General features: G+C 41.0%; 1 long non-coding RNA gene across 2 annotated transcripts; it reads right to left on the bottom strand.

Moving 5' to 3' along the window:
• Positions 1–6,429: 6,429 nt before the first annotated feature.
• LOC141790749 (uncharacterized) lies at positions 6,430–14,260 on the bottom strand. 2 transcript variants are annotated; one of them, XR_012598280.1, is made up of 3 exons: positions 14,216–14,260; positions 8,788–8,900; positions 6,430–6,624 (listed from the first exon to the last, which is right to left on the bottom strand). It is a non-coding gene; the product is annotated as an uncharacterized LOC141790749 (long non-coding RNA). The 2 variants fall into 2 exon arrangements; XR_012598281.1 differs by having other exon boundaries at positions 14,146–14,218.
• Between the last annotated feature and the right edge of the window lie 4,382 nt (positions 14,261–18,642).

Genomic DNA, 18,642 nt, shown 5'->3' with positions numbered 1-18,642 from the left:
AATTTTTGATTAAAAGATGATCCGCTCCTCACACGGGCCACTGGGGCCATGACCCCTGCTGGACTCTGATTGGCCCTCTTGACAAAATAGTGTCTTGTCATTAGGTTAATTGTTTTCCCAGAGGATAACCAGCTGGTTCTCGCAGGGCAGCTTCATAGGAGCGGGGAGTGGGAAACAAATGTTTGTGATGTTTGTGATGGGAGCAGTAAAATATAAAACAAGCACACCTCTGTAACTTCCACTCTGCACCTGCTTCAATGGACACTCGAGAACGGCAGCAGGCAAACTCCAGCTGAGGGTAAGTAAATATGTCTCATCCTAGAACCTAGTTTTAACCATTTCTTTTTTGGTTTAACATTTAATATTTTGCGAGCAAAAACTTAAGTAGCGAAGCTAATGAAACATGCAAATTCAATAGTAAATAACTGCCAAGGGGTTCCTGCGTTATTTTTATGTTACACGAAAACTAGCTTGAGTTTTTTTTTTTTTCTTTTTTAAAACTAGAAAAATCGTGGAATGGAGACACTTAACACAAAGTTTCATGGGATGAGCCACTAGCCTTGTTACCTTTCTTATAGCAAAGATACCATGACTTTAAAATTACCTGTGTTCCATTTCTGTACATAAAACCCTGCCTTTGGTTACAGCAGTGGGTCCACTAAATAGTTAGTTCCAACACCTTCCCAGGTCTTTTAAACAGACAAGAAAATAAAAAGCCCTCTATCTTATTTTAAAGCATTTAGTGATGTGTAATTTTCTATTCTTTAACCCTGTACTTTTTTGGAAACTTTTGTTGTAAACTTTTAGTAAACAGGCATTCTTACAATGCAGAAAATACGTATTTTAAAAAATGAGATGCAATTTAGAATAGAACAACAGAATAGAAAATACTTTATTTATCCCCAAGGGGAAATTCAAGAGTCACAGCAGCAATCAAGAAAACAAAAGTAAGAAAGTGTACAGAAAGTGTAAAAAGGTCCATAAGAAAATAGATGCTGACAGCTTGTCCATCATTGTCCTGTCAGCCAGCCTCCACCTCCACAGGGTCCAGGACTGAGCTTCTTCAGCAGTCTGTTCAGTCTCTGTCTCCTGGATCCTGTCTGCTCACAGCAGGTGAAGCTCTTCCAATGTGGCGTTGGTGTCTGGTATTAGCTCTGTTAGCCATGTCTGTGAATAGCATGATGCTGCTCTGCCTTCTGGTATTCCCTCTGTTGCTGGGTTAGCACAGTTAGCTTGTCCATCGTTATTGGAAACAGATCTTACGTTCCCAATAACGATGGATGGAAGGACAGGTCGATGTCATCACTTCTTCGCTCTCACCTGAGAAGCAGCACGTTGTCCTCACCTCCTTCTCCTCACCATGTGAGGAAACATCCGGCCTTGCACCAGTTAGCATTGACATGCTACAGGCTAGGAACAGCTGATTTCACATATAAACAATGTGGCCATGGTTACATGTAGGATCTCCAGACAAACACAGGAGCAGAAATGATAAAAATATCACTGAAGACGCAAAAAGTTTGCGATAATTTGAGATAATTTAAATCACAGGGATAAAAGACAAAAAAAACAAAAACAAACAAAACAAAACAAAACAAAAACAAGACTGTTAACTGTATTCCTAAACAAAGAAAACAACAGAGGTGGGTTTTTTTTTTTTTTTTTTAAATTAGGAATCAAACCCACACTTTTTTTAACTAAAGATCTGAAAAATAACATCTTTGAAATAAAAATATATTTAAAAAAACACATTTACTATTACTGCCCCCCCCCCCCCCCCCCCCCCCCCCCCCCACACACACACACACACACACACACACACACACACACACACACACACACTCACAAAAATGAATTTAAGACATTTTAGGGCCTTAATTTTAGATACATGAATTTAAGACTTTTTAAGACCCCCCCCCCATAAAATATAGCCTTGGCCCCCATTGGCCCTCCTGAAAATAAATCCTAGATCCGCCACTACCTCCTCAGTTTTCTGCCATGAATTCACTTGTCACTCCCTGACGTCCCGTATGCTCTGGGTTTTGTCCTCTCTTTGGTGACATAAGCTCCCCAGTTCCCCGTTGTGTTGGAGGGGAACAGGTCAAGTGTGGTGTGCTGCCACAGCCGCCCTCTCTGGAGAGCGAACACGCTGACAGCAGGACAGTTGAGCAAATATCATGCCGGGGTCACTTAACATAATGTCAGCTTCTGGCATGCCACTGCCAAAAGGCCAACATGTTTGTATCAAAAGTGCAAGTTTGTAAAATGAACTATGAAAGATGCAGGACTTCAGCTCCAATCTGACAAAAAGTATACGCTAATAACGCCTCAAATTACATTTTGCCTTTCTAACAGCTCATTTGCATCAAGAGGAACAGAACATAGGTAGCTTGCCTTGTTTTTCTTCTCATTTATGGACACAATACATGATGTAATTAGAAGTAATGAGCATGCAAATGTGTTTCAACCTCCAGGCAAGAAGCATGAAGAGGAAGAATTACAAAGCTTACGCACAGTTCAGGGAGCACTGCAGGGGTGAGACTGGAACCGGACGGAGTTTCAACACCGATGAAGCGAAGTGTGACCCGAATACTGACACCTTCATAAAATGCATCAGGGCATCTGGAGAGTGAAAACACAGACTGTACTCAAAATGTTAATTAGGAAGAGGAGGTAGTGTATTAGTGTTAGAAATGAAGCCAAAGAGGTGGCAAGTTTAAACTGCAATTTGTCTTAAGAGGGGAGCAGGGGGAGACACCATTGGTTGCAAAAGGTCACTGGCTGTTCTCGAAACCACCTACTACGTACTTTTAAAATTTTTACATTTTTAGGTCTATGTTGCCACTTGAGTGTTAAAGCTTTACATAATGCAGGTTAAAAAAATTTTTTCTCCCACTCTGGTGTTTTAGAAAGCCCTCATTTTAGGTTCTGACCAACACACTTCATCTTAGCTACTGTCTCTTTAAGGCTCCCAGCTTCACAAACCACCTTCCCTCTGATTGGTCAGCGCTCTGGAGGCTTGTTGAGGCGGAGCTACAAGCAGACCTTGGTGTTTGATGCTTGCACCCTCTAACTTGTCATGAACTAGTTTGGAGATCTTGTGAAGATCTGGTGCTTTTTTTTTTTCTTTTTTTTTTTGAGAAGACGGTTTTAAACAGCTTACAGACAGATTCGCCTCCTGGGTAAAGTATTTTATGTTCTAGATAGTCCCGCTAAAACGTATGTCAGTTTATTTTTTATGGATTTTTCCTCCGCTTTTTATACGGTTCAGCCCCACATTCTCCTGAGACGCTTATGTGACCTGAATGTCAGCAGCAACCTCATTTTGTGGATCACGGAGTTCTTTAGAGAAAGACCCCAAAGGGTGTGTGTTAATAACACCCTCTCTGACTGTCTCGTCTTAAACACCGGTGTTCTCCAGGGTTGCGTATTATCAACCCTCTTATTTTCCCTGTACACAAATGAGCTGCAGCCTAACAACAAAAACCTCTCCCTCACTAAATATGCGTATGATATGGTCCTGATTGCCGGCCTGCACGATGCTTGCTGCTCCTCTTACTCTCAGTACATCAACCAAATCACCACCTGGTTTGAGGAGAGTTTCCTCGACCTCAATGCTAACAAAACTAAGAAGATGTGTTTAGGAGGGAGAATTGAAGCAGAAGGCACGGGGTCCATCTTCAGGTCTGTAAGCATAAGAGGGGAGGAGGTGGAGCAGGTCGCTGAGTTTAAATATCTTGGCACAATCATAGATAATAACCTCACTTTCCAGGAAAATGCAGATAGCATTTACAAAAAGTCAAGACAGCGACTCCATCTCCTCAGGCAACTGAAGAGCTCTAATGCCAGTAAGCAAACCCTGGCCATGGTCTACCGGTCTCTCCTTTAACATCATTTCTTGGTATGGGAATCTCTCAGTTAGACACAGGAACAAGCTGACCTGGGTAGTTAACCAAGCCAGTAAAATAATAGGGGACAAGCAGATGCAGCTTCAGGAAATATGTAAACATTTATTAACAAAAAAAAGTGTCCTGATCTACAGCAATACCACCCACCCTCTCAATTCTGCGTTTGCTTTGTTGCCATCAGGAAGGGGGCTCAGAGTTCCTCTAGTTAGGAGAGCGGCATACAAAAGGTCATTTGTGCCCTCTGCAGTGAATATTCTAAACCAACAATCTCGAATGAACTATGAACTATGAGCTGTGTCTCAAGTAACTTATGTGCGTAGTGGAATTGTAGTGGATTATTTATTTATCTATGTATTTATGGACTTGTTGTGTGTTTCTAGTGTTGTGTGCTTTACTGCTGTGTTTTTATTGTTGTGGTGGCTGACAATAAAGTCTTCTATTCTATTCTATTCAGGGATTCCTACAACACACAAATGTGTAGATGTTTGAAAATCTACACGTTTAGATCATTATTTGTTTATTTATTTTGAGCTTTAAAACATGCTAAGCTCCAACAGGGGGTACCAGGGGGATAAGACCTCAACTTCAACCTTCATGTGACATGAGAAAAGCTCAGTGATGATGTTGCCCTCGTTTCATGATGTAACTGAGAAAGGACACAAACTGTCACCTTAAGGAAACCACTGCTTCTGCTTCACAGGGAGGAGTTTGTCCTGCAGAATGTTTTCTCTAAACTGAGCAAATGGGACCTGGGAATGTGCTGTAAGACAGAGAAACGACTTGTTTCCTAAGCCATTTAAAAGCATTACATTACAAGAAAGTGAGGCAAGAGTACAGCTTGGGGTATCATTTTTTGTAAGTAGTTTAGCTGACTTAACAAAACAAAAAGAAAACCTTTAGGAAGAGCTCATCCTGATGATCTGCTGTTATATGAAGTTTAAAGTGATACTCCGGGATGGAAAAAGTTGGGTCCTATCACAAGGTTTAGGGCAGAAATTACCCCTACAGCAGTGTTTTTGTGCAGCAGAAGCCCAGGACGCACACACCAAACACCCCCTCACTGCTCCTCTGCAGGTTTCCTCTGCACTCAGACGGGGCCATATTTTACTTGACCAAAAGCACAAATAAACGGACTCCCACCAAAAAACTTTGATATCAGTCTGCATTCACGCTTTATTTAGAGAATTTTCAGCGCGTTACTTTCACACAAAAACACAGCTGAATAAGGCTCTAGTTCTCATCGTGTCGTAAAATGGAGCTACCTCCGCTGCAGAGCCACAGCTGGCAAAGAGGCGCTCGCCGCTTAGTGTATCAGTCTGTGCGCGCGGCGTGCCAGATATAAACAAAACGCAGGTAGTCTGCCAGGACGAAGAGACACGATGAGAACTAGAGCCTCATTTAGCGCTGTTTTGTGTGAAAGTAACGCGCTGAAAATTCTCTAAATAAAGCGTGAATGCAGACCGATATCAAATTTTTTGGGTGGGAGTCCGTTTATTTGTGTTTTTGGTCAAGTAAAATATGGCCCCATCTGAGTGCAGAGGAAACCAGCAGAGGAGCAGGGAGGGGGTGTTTGGTGCGTGCGCTCTGAGCTTCTGCTGCACAAAAACACTGCTGTAGGGGTAATTTCTGCCCTAAACCTTGTGATAGGACCCAACTTGTTCCATCCCGGAGTATCACTTTAAAGAACCCTTCTTGTGGTTATCAATATGCTGAGCACAAAGACCACCCTCAAGTGTCGGTTAGATTCGATGTAAACATCAACATGAGCATGAGGTGAGAATTATAATTTAGTCACATGGCAGGAAATCAGGAAGCAGTCCCTGAATTTGTGTTTTGGGGTGTAAAAGTGTTAAGTAAAGTAGAGTTAGCCCTGCACTTCTTTATAAATCTTACGTTGTAAATTAGAAGTATTGTGTAAATGAGTCATGAAACACTTTGATCCTCAAGATGTTTGCCACAGACAACATATTATTAGAAGTGAGTTAATCCACTCTTCACAGAAAGACTTCGGGATATTAACGTGGATGAATTGCCTCTTGTTCACATGAGTGTGAGGTGTCTGGACTCTGTGCTGGGTGAGACTGCAGACGACATAATGGTGGCTTCACATAAGGAGGACACAGGGCAACACACCTTGAAGAGGTCTGAGCAAACAAGCTGTTGTAAACACACTTAGTATTGATGTGTATTTTCACAGCTTAGCATCTGTGTGAAAACAAAGTGGTTTCTGTTGCTCTGTCTCTGTCTCATTCAGAATGAATGAGCGGGGTCTTTCACTCACAGAGAACAAGGTGTCCTCTGCTCAACTGCTGGGCCTGTGTGATGAGATCAGCTTCCCCCTCAATAAGGAGGATTTGAGGCTTCTTTAGGATCTGTTATTCAGCCTCAGAGGGACACACACTCACACACACACACACACACACACACCCTGCAGTCCACTGGATGGAGAGCAGACGTGGAAGTCAGTCTGCAGCTCGCAGTGACGTATGGACTGCGACACCTCCATATTGACAAGCTGTCTTAACAAAGCGTTGCTGCTGGCTCTCAACACTTTGTTTGTCAGTCAGAGACGGACACGGCGGCAGCGGCAGGCGCTTGTCTGTCAATGTGGAGCTGAAGTTGAGACAGCCTTGACCGGGATTGATGCAAACAGGCACACGTGTTGCTTTGATGTTTTCTCCGGAGATGGAGCAGTCGGAGCTGTGTGGTTAAATCTCTGAACAATAAAGAAGTTGTTAGATGAAATGAAGGAAAAGGGAGTTGAGCTCTCTGTTCTCTGCCTGACACCTATTCCACCGCTTCTCACTGTTTTTAAAGACACCAAGCAACTGTGGGTTTGTCAAAAGACACTTACAGTAATGAATCCGGTCTAAAACAGTCACAGTACGTGAGTCTGACAAGCAGACAACAGATCCTCTTGTAGAAATTCAGCAAATGCACGAAACTTGTCAGATTAGAGGAAGTTCTGCCGCTAAAACTCTAACAAGTGAAACTGTAGATATTCACTCACAAGACTCATTTCATAATGAGTCTTTCAGCAATTTTACTCCAAATCTCACCAAACTGCACATAAATAGAGGGGAAAAAAAACACCACCATACAGAAATCTGAACTACATGTAAATGGTGGCTTGATTTACAGAGTGACAAACAACTAGAAACAAGCTCCATAAAACTTGATAATCCCTTTTCGTCCTTTAGGTGAAGAAAGCTGAAAAAGTTTGTTTTCAGCATTTTACATTCCTTGTGTGACTTCTTGGTCCAACAGCAACACCATAATGAGAGTGTTTGGAGGCACAAAATATTCCAGTTTACTCCAAAAACACAGTATATATACTGAGCTTTTGTTTACCTGGCTACAAGAAATAATTTGATAAGATTCAAATATATATGCAGACATATAGAGTCAGCAAAGAGGAAACACAGCTGGAGTTTAAATATTTTGTTTATTCACATTTAGCAGGGCTAACTTTAACTCTTGTCAAACGCTTTAATTTATGACACTGTGAGGACATTGGAGGATTTTTTGCTCAGGTTTTTTAATTAACTTCTGTCCTAATCAAAAATGTGACTGTTTTGTATTATTTCAACCCTTTAAAGGGAGTGTAATTATTTTGAAAGTGATCTCGAAAAAGTCTCCCTTCTGAATATGTCTGACCCTAATCCACACTTTAATACGAGATTATAACCACCAATAAAGGTTATTTCAAAATGCAACTTCATAGCAGGATTGGATTGATTTAGAATTTAGATTTATTGGAAACAATATCTGTGATTAATTTTGTAGTGATGGTGGACACAGGAGCCTTACTGTCAGACAGAACAATGTTAGTTGTGGCTGCCTGTTGCAGCAGCTCTCTCTTCTTTGTCTGTTTCTTGTGATTTTTTTCATTTCTTTTTTATCCTCTCTGCATTTAGAGTGGATCATTACTCTGTACTGTTCATTTGTTGGTCATGGACACCAAACTGGTTTGGTCTTTAGTGATATTTTTACTATTTTTGCTCCTGTGTTTGTCTGGAGATCCTACATGTAACCATGGCTGCATTGTTTACATGTCAAATCAGCTGTTAGCAGCCTTTAGCATGTTGATGCTAATTGGTGCAAGTCCGGATGTTTCCCCACAAGGTGAGGACGACGTGCTGGTTCTCAGGAGTGAGCTAAGAAGTGATGACATCGACCTGTCCTTCCATCCATCGTGATTGGGAATGTAAGATCTATCTCCAATAAGATGGACAAGCTAGCCGTGCTAACCCAGCAACAGAGGGAATACCAGAAGGCAGAGTAGTATCATGCTATTCACAGACATGGCTAGCAGAGCTAACACCAGGCACCAACACCACATTGGAAGAACTTCACCTGCTGTGAGCAGACAGGATCCAGGAGACAGAGACTGAACAGACTGCTGAAGAAGCTCAGTCCTGGACCCTGTGGAGGTGGAGGCTGGCTGGACAATGAAGGACAAGCTGTCAGCATCTATTTTCTTATGGAGCTTTTTGCACTTTCTATACACTTTGTTACTTTTGTTTTCTTGTATTGCTGCTGTGAGTCCTCCTGAATTTCCCCATGGGAATAAATAAAGTATTTTCTATTCTATTCTGGTTTATTCTATATTTGTATATTTTGTAATTTCTTGAATCTTGTGATTTCATATTTTCTACTTTCAATTCTAACATTTTTTGTAGGAGTAGCTGTAACTAAAAAGCAAGTCCCCTCTTGGGGATGAACAAAGAATATCTGTTTCTGATAGTATTCTCCAGTATTATGCTTCTAAGGCCCTTGTTTTGTTTTCTCCCATCTCACCCACTTCACCCACAGGCCAGGCAGCCCCCCTGTCTATGAGTACATCCCCCATGGGCTGGAGAATGAGGTGAAGCCCTACCTGTCTCCATAAAATCGAGGCTTCATGAAGGGTGCCCAAAAGGAGAAGAGGCTGCTGTGGCAGGAGCTGAAACGCAGACTTGCCTCTGGGGAGCTTCTCTACAGGCCGGTGTGCTGAAAACAGAGAAGAAGAGACAAAGAGGAGAGGGTGTCAAGTTGTCGACTTTTTTTTTCTTCATCTTTTCTGGTTGACGGCTGCTGCTGTGGCTGTCTGTTCTGTCTCTGTCTCAGTACTGCTCTCCCTGCGTGTAGCTCCCCCTGTTCCACGCTGTCCTGGAGTTTTCTTGCTGATGGACTTTTTCTGCCTGTCGCTTTCTTTTTCTTATCTTTCCAGTGTTGTTTTTCTTGCATTCTGCTGTTACCCGCCTTCACCTCTACCCTTTCCTCTGTGTTCTGATCGTGTGTTTCTTTTCCCTCATCCGCCTCTGCATCCTCAAGCATCTACAGAGCAGTGGTATCCATCATGTGGGCGTCTTTAGTGCTCCGAAAGGACTCCCTAAAATGTCAACGAGAGCGGGGCGGGCGTCTCTTTTTATCACCCTATTTATCTTTGAGAGGGACAACAATAATAAAAATAACAGGCTTGATTTAAATGGTAGTAAAGGAAACATCAATATTCTCCTCCTATATTATACTTTTGTCTCCCGGACAGCCTCACAGTCCCAGGAGACTTCTCTGGATTGTTTATATATTTGCAGGCCTGTGTTTGAGGTTGTATTCCTGCCTGTGAAAATGAAACCTGTTTATGAATCAATGAGGAAAGTATAAACGGCTCCACACGGCACAACCCTCTGCTTTGAAACGTGGAACGCTTTTGTTATTGTATTTACCGAGGGGGAAAGCTATATTCTTGGTCACTGAGGTGTTACAAGTACGACTGTCAGTATTCAGAGAGTGAATCTTCCTTTAAATACAGCTGCCTCTGAGCCTGGCAGGTGTTTTTTTTATATACAAGATAAAATGTGAAGGAATAAAAATAAGTTTCAGGGATGCCTCGCTGCATTTTGATGGATTTACACCACGCTGTTTTTTTATCTTCGACAACGTAAACACGTCTGAAGCAGGTAATTCAATTTGTTGGTTTTACTCGTCTTACTTTTTATGCCTTTGTGCGAGCGCCTTTCAACCTGTGAAACTGCTGGATGAATGAATATGCACTGTAAGCATTGGAAAAGTCTCCCTCAAAGTTTTTTTAGGGGTAGAAATTAACGTTATTGACTGCCGCGGCGCTGCAGCTGTGAGCTATCTCCCCGGCGCGGCTTGTTTTGGGTTTTAATTCTCTGACATCTTCCGCTCGGTTATTGATACACAATTAGTATTTAAGACAGAGGGTAACCAGGCGTCATGATAATTACGGCCTTTTCATTTTACGAGAGCAGTCAGTGCTCTGTAGACCATCATTTAATTACCCATGATGCAGCGCTCAATACAGATCACAGAAATTGGAAGCATTAATCATTACTCAGAAGAAACTTTAGTGGCTGTTAAGTTTTACTGAGGCGAAGCGCCACAGAGCTGTCACTGCTGCTGTATTCTATCGGTTTAATTAAGTCTACTTTTGATGTAAGACGTGCCTTTGGGTACACATTTGCCAACAAATCCCTGCTCACGCCGCGCTTCACTTTCCCTGGTTGGGTTCAGTTGCAAAGATAATTTAGAGGACACATTATAGAATGAGAAATTCCACACAAGATCTGAAGCCAGCGTGGGCTCAGGGAAGTCTTTGGGACTCATCAAGACTTCTCCCTACATTAAAGCTCACAGGCATGTAATGGAGTCAGCCAGGGCTAATTTACTCCAAGTAATGACTGTTGGCTTTGTGTTATGCAAGATGTGAAGGGTGGCGTACGTAACACAGCTCCTCAGGCTCCTGTGAAAGTCAGTTCCACGCACCATGACGTCTTATATGTTCTGTGGCGCCCTTGGCTTTGTGGATTTGTAATTGATTTGAGCCATTCTTCTGCAGGTTTAGAAATTTTGCAAAGATTTTTTTGTCTCCATAGCACAATGAATGGATTGGTTTCTTCACTGTGTCCCAGCCCGGCACTTAATCTCTTATCAGGCTTTGTGTGCCAGCAGATGAAGTGACAGTTAGGAGAACAGGGCTCTGAGCCGCCCAGAAGTATTGTGTGTTTTTGTCTTTTGACAGCAAAGCGAGAGATTACAGGCTTACAGTCCACAACAGACACTGGGTCCATGCACAGGCAGTTAAACGGCTGTGATCACAGCCTCAGTAATGATGTCTCCCTCCAGGAGGGACAGCAACACAGCCTAAATACACCAGATCTATCGCAGCACCGGATCAGAAAGGTTTCCATTCGAGTCAACGAGTCAGCTTACACTGGATCCACCAAGGGCCACAAAAATTACCGTGATACTGCAAAGAGCTACATCACACGCATGGTGCCCTTCCTGCTTTTTGTGAAATCATTGAGTGGATGGACGACATCAGCAATCAGACACACAAGTCACTCAGTGTAAATTACGGCATTATCTATAGACATTTATAGCGCTTCAAACACAAGACATAAACTCACATCAAAGAACCAGAAACCCTCCTGAACCAAAGACGAGGACACAGAGCGCTGAGTCTGAGACATTGGTCATCACAAAGAATCCAGACAGGGAACTGCACCAAACCTATCAGAATAATAATGGTAAAGTATTTTAGTATTGCCAATTATCATAGTTAATATTTTGATGATATACTGTAGTTTTACTTTGAACAAGAAACATAACTTTATGATAATGTAGGTGGTAGAGGTCCATAGTTTTGCAATAGAAGTTCCTATACTCATTTGCTTCTCGGGTGAACAGCAGGTTGTTTCTCAGGTCATAAAGAACAGAGGTATGTAGTAATTTCTCTCTGATCCAGCTTCTACTTTAAACAAATCTTGACTACATTCAGTGGAGATGGAGGAAAAATTAATAAAAAGAGACCTTCACCAGACATTGGACTGTATTTCCTCACATTGCAACATAATCGCAACATCATTTCTACATGGCCGGTCAGAATGACAAGCACAGTATAACTAAAGTATATTGGCAACAGTGAAATGTGCTGCAAGACATGTTGTCAATATTTTATAACAACATCTGAGGCCAAGTTGCCGCAAATGTCTAACAAGGAGAAAGGGTTGTTAACTTTCTGCAAGGCGCTGACATTTCCCCATGAAATAATTGGCACTTCCTGATAAGGTGAAGAGAATATCCCGAGTAATAACCAAAAGCAGACGGACAAAGCAGAAACTTAGATCTGATATATGAATGGGCCTGCTGAACACACAGGCCTTCAATACAGGGAAATATGTACTTCATGTCTATATTTGCTGATTTACGTAGGATTATAGATGCTTTCACATTCATTTTTCAACACCAACAGGGCCTCTGAATGGGATATTTTTCTAAATATCTGAAGCTGGTTTGCCTTTATCCAACGTTTTTCTACCTGTTGTGCAAATTTCCATTAAAGCTGTCAGAGTTATGGGTTCTTATACAGCCTAATTGTTCAAAAAGAGTTGTGGACTTTAATCTTGAAGTGAGAAACCTTTGGTCAGAGAAGATTATAGAAGATTATTCTTGGAGCAGAAAGATTATAGATAATACTAGACTCAGTTTTGATGTAGAGCATCTCTGAAAAGGCTTCTTCTTGACAAAACTATACTTTGCCAATGGGATTTTTTTTTAAACTACAAATCATAAAGAAATAGGATGAATTGAAACAAGGGATGAAAAATGATTTTCAAATAGTCAATAGTCGTGTGACGAGTGCTTTGCCCTGTCTGGGGCAGATCACAGTTTTATGCAGGATGCTGGAGCTGTTACGCGTCAATTTCCCAAAAACCAGGTCAAGCAGGACAGGAAGTTGTGCACGGAAACCATCTAAAATGCCCAATGACTTTCCAAAATCAACAAACCATGTCCAAACCAGATCGTATTTAGCTTTAGCACGACAACAAACTGTAAAAATGAACGAAACCAGACCTGAATTGAACCGGTTACAGGATTTACCACCAAAACAAGAATGAGGACACATTCAAATATGATTTGGGAAGTGTGGGAACTCATTGGAAAAAGCGAACGAAAATGAGGTACAGCACAAACTCTGCAAGGCTAGGCTATCGCATCACAAGTCATCAACAACTATGAACAGCCATGTGACAGTGAGGCATGCAGGGAAAAGTACAGCACTATCCACAGATCCACAGTCAACTGTCCCCTAAAGAAGTAAGTTTGATGATCGACGTGCAGAGCACGACAGCCCTCTCCATCTTTGTCAAAGAGTAATATTGGCAGGTAGATGTATGTGGGCTGGTGGCAAAAAGTCTTAATAATATTCGAATTGTTAAAAGCAAATATCGAATGGCTCTTTTGCTTGAAATGCTCATCCCAACATGAAATAATTGTTGTTTTAATTAAATTACCAACCTTCAAGAGTATTCAGTGCCTCATATCTTCAATGCTGCTCCCTGCAGTTTAATACGAAAAATGATCAGTTTCACTCACGTCAGACCTGTCTGAATGTTTGCAGCTGTTTAGTGTGACATTTAAAAATTGAATTTTCTCATATTTATTTTAGCTATTTATTAATTTACTTTTAATCTTTACCTTTCAACCAATATTTATCTGTTTATTTAGTTTGTTTTTTAGTGTTTTTTTTTTTTTTTAAGTTCGTGCAGCACTTTGGTCAATTGCAGTTTTTTTTATAGTTCTAAAGCAAAGTGCACATGCTGTCAGGTTACATGGTCACTCCAGCTTTGACATCTAACATGCTAAAGGCCCATTTGTACTACCTTTACGTACAAAAATGTATCCGTCCCTCTCAAACAATGCTACGGTCACTGCTCACATGCTTCCATACCTGCTTTACGTTGATTTTGCAGTAAACCAATACATCCACCGGGAGGGGGGGGTCAGCCCAGAATGCAAAAGTTTATGACAACAATAAACTCAAATAAATATGGCGACTATGGAGGAGGTATTGCTAATTTTATCGCTTGCATAAAACACAATCAAAAAAGATAGTTAAATACATCACAAAAGTTACGCCATTGCAATTTCTTCTTTATGTCTCACTAGAGCTTTGTTTCGGGTATTTGTATAGTAACAGAAACACCACCCCCATGGTTTCCAGTAATACTGCTCTGTTTGGTCTGTATCTGTAAGCTTTATAGAAACATGCAGATATACGGATGTAATAAATGCAGAGCTCGGACAGAAGGCTCTATCCGTATCCGTATGTACCATTGAGCACATGGCCAATGGGCCTTATATTTGCAAGTTACCACCATGTGAAAGCACAAATATTCCCAAGAGTAGAAACACAAAAAATGTAAATTTCCAAACAAATGAATCACACCTTGATTTTATCTCTTCATAAACTATTATATATACTGCTTAACATCTTAAATGTAGGATCTGTTTGTCACCTGTCATCCACTGCAGTACTTGAATCCACCTCCAAAACCAGGAACTACCAAACAGGAACAGCTGCCTGTCATTAGCTGATGAGGTGAGTTGAGTGGAAGGAACCATGTACTACTGAAAGGGAGGGGTGTTTTGACAGATGAACTAAGAAATGCTCTTTAAAGTGGAACGTGTGACTGAACTTTATGTAAATGTAGTTTGGTTATGTTTTTGTGACCTCACTGTATGTGTTGAGATCATCTGCAGACCAGGCAGGAGTTTGAGATGAGTTCATTAGAAATCATGAATCCCTTTCTTTTGGTAGAAGCCAGCTGGGTTACAAGAGGGTAGTTGTTGTTGACCCCTCAAAGCAACAGTAATCAATGTAGGTGGTTATTTTCACCCAATTTAGCCAAATTAACAGATCTTATGTACATTTTCTTACTTTTTGAGCACACAGTGTGTATCACAATAAATCTTTCGTATGCCACAAATGTCCTTGGTGGAGTCTCAGTTACAAACAGAAAGCAGAAAGATGTCAGTCACTGACCAGGAGTAAACACAGTCTGCAGGCCGGGACATCTAATCAGGTATTCTGATGAGGAATTGGCCATTGCTGAAGACTTAAGCAATCATCCCTGTGAGGGTTTGAGCCCGTCAGAACTACCCACTCCGTCACAGCCAACCAGAACACAAATGGATTATTTGATCATGAAGACATCACATGGTAAGAGTGTGTTTCCCTGGCTAAATTGAATGCATTTGGTGAATGCAGCATATGTTTTGAATTCCTGGGGGCCTACTTTTTCCTCTGCGTTGATAATTCTCATAAGGATGAAGAATGGAACACAGTTGATTTTGTTTGATCTGAGCATCAGAGCAGAAATTAGATGTATAGCTTCCTGTGTGTGTGCAGGCGCCTGTCACTGGCTTAGTTGTGTGGCGTGCAGCTTTATATTCTTAACTGTGTTTGTAGAAAGGCTTGTGCTTTCACTTTCAGCTGAGAAGTCCACTTTCGATTTACATTAACATTATAGATGTGTGATCTGAATTTGAGAGCAGTCGCTGTACAGACAGGCTTCCTCTTAGCACTGAGAGTACTCTGCTGCAAAGGCCCGAGCAGCCTTGAGTGTGTGTTGATTGGATGTATGTTCTTATGCCTGAGGGTGATGAGAGGCTTTGACTGTTTTCTACATAAAAGAATGTGACCAAGGATGAACTCATTTCTCGAGATGTTCCCGTCTCAGAAGCTATCATTGTGTGATGATATCCCATATGATAAAACCAGGAGAATCATAAGCTTTCTGAGAGTTGATATGAAAAATGTATGAAAGGATGGATGGCCAAATCAGGAGGGAAACAGCTGAGCTCATTTCCAGTCTAGCGTGCATTGAGACATAGTGGACAACTTTTTGCAGAGTTTCATTTGAGTGTGAGTCTTTCCAGCTGTGGCTGTTCTGCTCATCTGAATAATGTAAAACTAACGCTGGCTCGCTTCGAATCACCAACTGTCTGACTGTTCAAATGTTTTGCAGGCACAAGCATACTAAGTGAATGTCAGACTCTGTTAAAGCTTATAAAGGGTTATTTATGTTTTGTGTTGTTATCGCTGACGATTCTTTTACACTCCTTTTGATTGTAGTGCCAACAATGCTCCAGTTGGTTGTTTAAAAATTTTGCTAAGGTAACACACTAATTGGAGAACCATGTTTGCTAACAACAGCCATGTTTGTTGCTTACAGTAACATACAATGTTTTCCCACTTGAGTATGAGCTCAAATAATATAAAAATGTGACCCACCACACTCTCCCCACCACTAATTTCACCACCTGTCATCTTGCAATTTGTGCTTATATGACATATATATGTATATATATATATATATATATATATGTGTGTGTGTGTGTGTGTGTGTGTGAATATGCCATGCACAATTGAAAAAGGGCCAACGAGATACACATTGTGTGAGATAATATTTTTAAGGGTGGATTGTCCAGGAAATTATCTTTCTTTTTTTTTCTGACCAAAAGTACTTGTAAGACAATGTTCATTGCTGTGGTGCATTAACTCTGTCAGTTTGTGTTGAGCTGCCTAAAAAAAACAAAAACAAAAAAAAACAGAAACAAAGAAGGCTGTTAAGTTTCAAAACATTAAACTTAACCCTTTGAGATACATTTGGAAAAGATAAAAAAAATGTTTCATCAACTTGAGATTAATCGACAGTCAACTATGATCAATCATGCGATTGATATTTTTTATTTTTTTCATCACACACTTACACACACACACACACACACACACACATATATATATATATATATATATATATATATATATATATATATATATATATATATATATATACGTGTGAAGTCCTTCCTGTCTATCCTGTTGTTGCTTGTTTTCTCTGAAATCATGAATGGTACTAGTTATCAATATTGAACATTTTTTTCATGTTGTCTTAACAAAATGTCTGTATTCTTAAATTATTGATGACAAATAACCTATCCAAGAAAATATATGAAGTTTAAAACAATGGTAGCTTAAAAATAATTTGTGCCTTTTTAAAACCACACAGTTAAATCAATCATATACTGTAAGTTGCTAATAAGATTACCGTATCTGTAGATGCTTCAGGTTTGGAGAACTGTGACCAGTGTTGTGTCAGCTAACACAAAAACTAAGCTAGCTCAAAGCTCAGTTCACACCAGTTAAAGTGAACTAGTTCAAATTCATAGTTCATTTTGGAAAATTTAGAACTTGGTTCATGGTCCAGAAAATGAACTAGATAAAGTTCATTTTTTGCCACAAGTTCTTTTTTTCAGTAGAGCTATCTGTGTTTTTAATCTATACCTTGAGCTAATTCCCCGAATACATGAATCCTTGTATGCTGTCATAGCATCACAGGTAGAAAAACCGTAACCGTACTATGTGAATCATCAGCAGGATGAGCTGTGCTGAATGCACAGAGAGTGCTGTAGTAGTAGATCTGAATTCTGTTGCTGTAGATCACAGTGCTCGGCACCTCCCATCATCTGTAGGCAACTCATCTCTTGGCACCTTTGGGCGCCTCTCAGATTGTGAGCGGCCACTCAATGCCCCAGGAGTTAACTTTGCTCACGTTTCCCTTCATGAGTTTAAAAATAGGCGGTTCAGTTCACAAGGAACTCAAGGAACATGCTCATTTTGTCTCAATTATGCACAGAACTGGTCCTTGTGTTGTGGTAATGTTGCTTTCCAGTTGCATGCTGTTGCATGTTCGACAAACACCACCATGCACTGCAGAAAGCATTCGGGAACAGATTTTTCCATGTCCTTTGAATTTGTTTCACTGACACTGTCCAAGCCAGTCGTTTCAATTTTATTACTTTTGTCTGTATTTTTGCACCTTTTGCTTTACAATGGGGCGGAGTACCAGAAGCAGTCACAAGCACGGACATGTTTACTTCTTACTTCCTGTACATTTCTCTCTCCCAATTAATGAGAAGCACTTATTCCATCCTCAAAATCAACCAAATCAACTGCTACTATTTGCAGGCTGAAGCTAACTCATGTTGAATTGAGCAGAATGGTGCTGCTTTCAAGGCAAACTGGAAATACGGGACAAATTGCATCCAAAATTGATTCACAATGGGGCGCACCGTTTAAGTGTGAAATATGGGATGATTCTGTTTTTTTTTCCGGCAGCAGCCCCCAACCTATAACATATTTGATGTACCTGCTTTTCTTCTGTCTCCTCATTGGCTCTTTTACCCTGCCTAAAGAAACTTTTCAAAGATGTTTGTTTTTGTTAATTTTGCTAGCTTGGGGGGTTTGGCTTCAAGAATGAGTCATAGACGTGTATGACGGTGAGAACCTAGTCATTTTTCAAATGAACACATGCTGCTTTCTCTAATTATCTCAGCTTCAAGTTACACTATTATTTGTTTGCAGTGTAGTAGTAGCAGAAGGGACTGTGAATGAAACAGTCAAAATCTGCATATGGTCTGTAAATATTCCTGGTTTTGACATGTCTCATTTTCCCTTACTTTACCTGACTTTGATGAGAAAAGAAAGGGATCCATGCAGCTCATCTTAGCTATTAGTGAGAAATGAGATGAATCACTGAGTCAGGTTGACCCTTGAGCCCAGACCCCTTCCTGCGCTGAAGGAATCCCCCCCGGCCGCAGCAGGCTCTGATGTGAACCAGCGAGTAAACAAATGAGTCGCGAACACAACAGATGGGACAGGCTATGACTAATCTCATCGGCCCAAACGGAGTGGCAGAAACGTAGCTCGAATGATCAAAAGCCGGGGGGGGAAGCGGGGAAAGAGGGGAGGGAAAGTTTGTGTTTTCTGCACGCTGTCATGTGTGCATGACGGAAAACACTTTTATTTCACACACCAAAGCGTCACATTGTGGCGCCGCCATCGGTGTCATCACTTTGCTATCAAACACAAATCAGTGAA

Source organism: Halichoeres trimaculatus, unplaced genomic scaffold, assembly GCF_033239565.1.
Source record: "Halichoeres trimaculatus isolate MK-OKI-2021-1 unplaced genomic scaffold, fHalTri1.1 fHalTri1_scaffold_5, whole genome shotgun sequence".
Lineage (NCBI taxonomy): Eukaryota > Metazoa > Chordata > Actinopteri > Labriformes > Labridae > Halichoeres > Halichoeres trimaculatus.
This window is presented reverse-complemented; position numbering and strand designations above follow the sequence as displayed.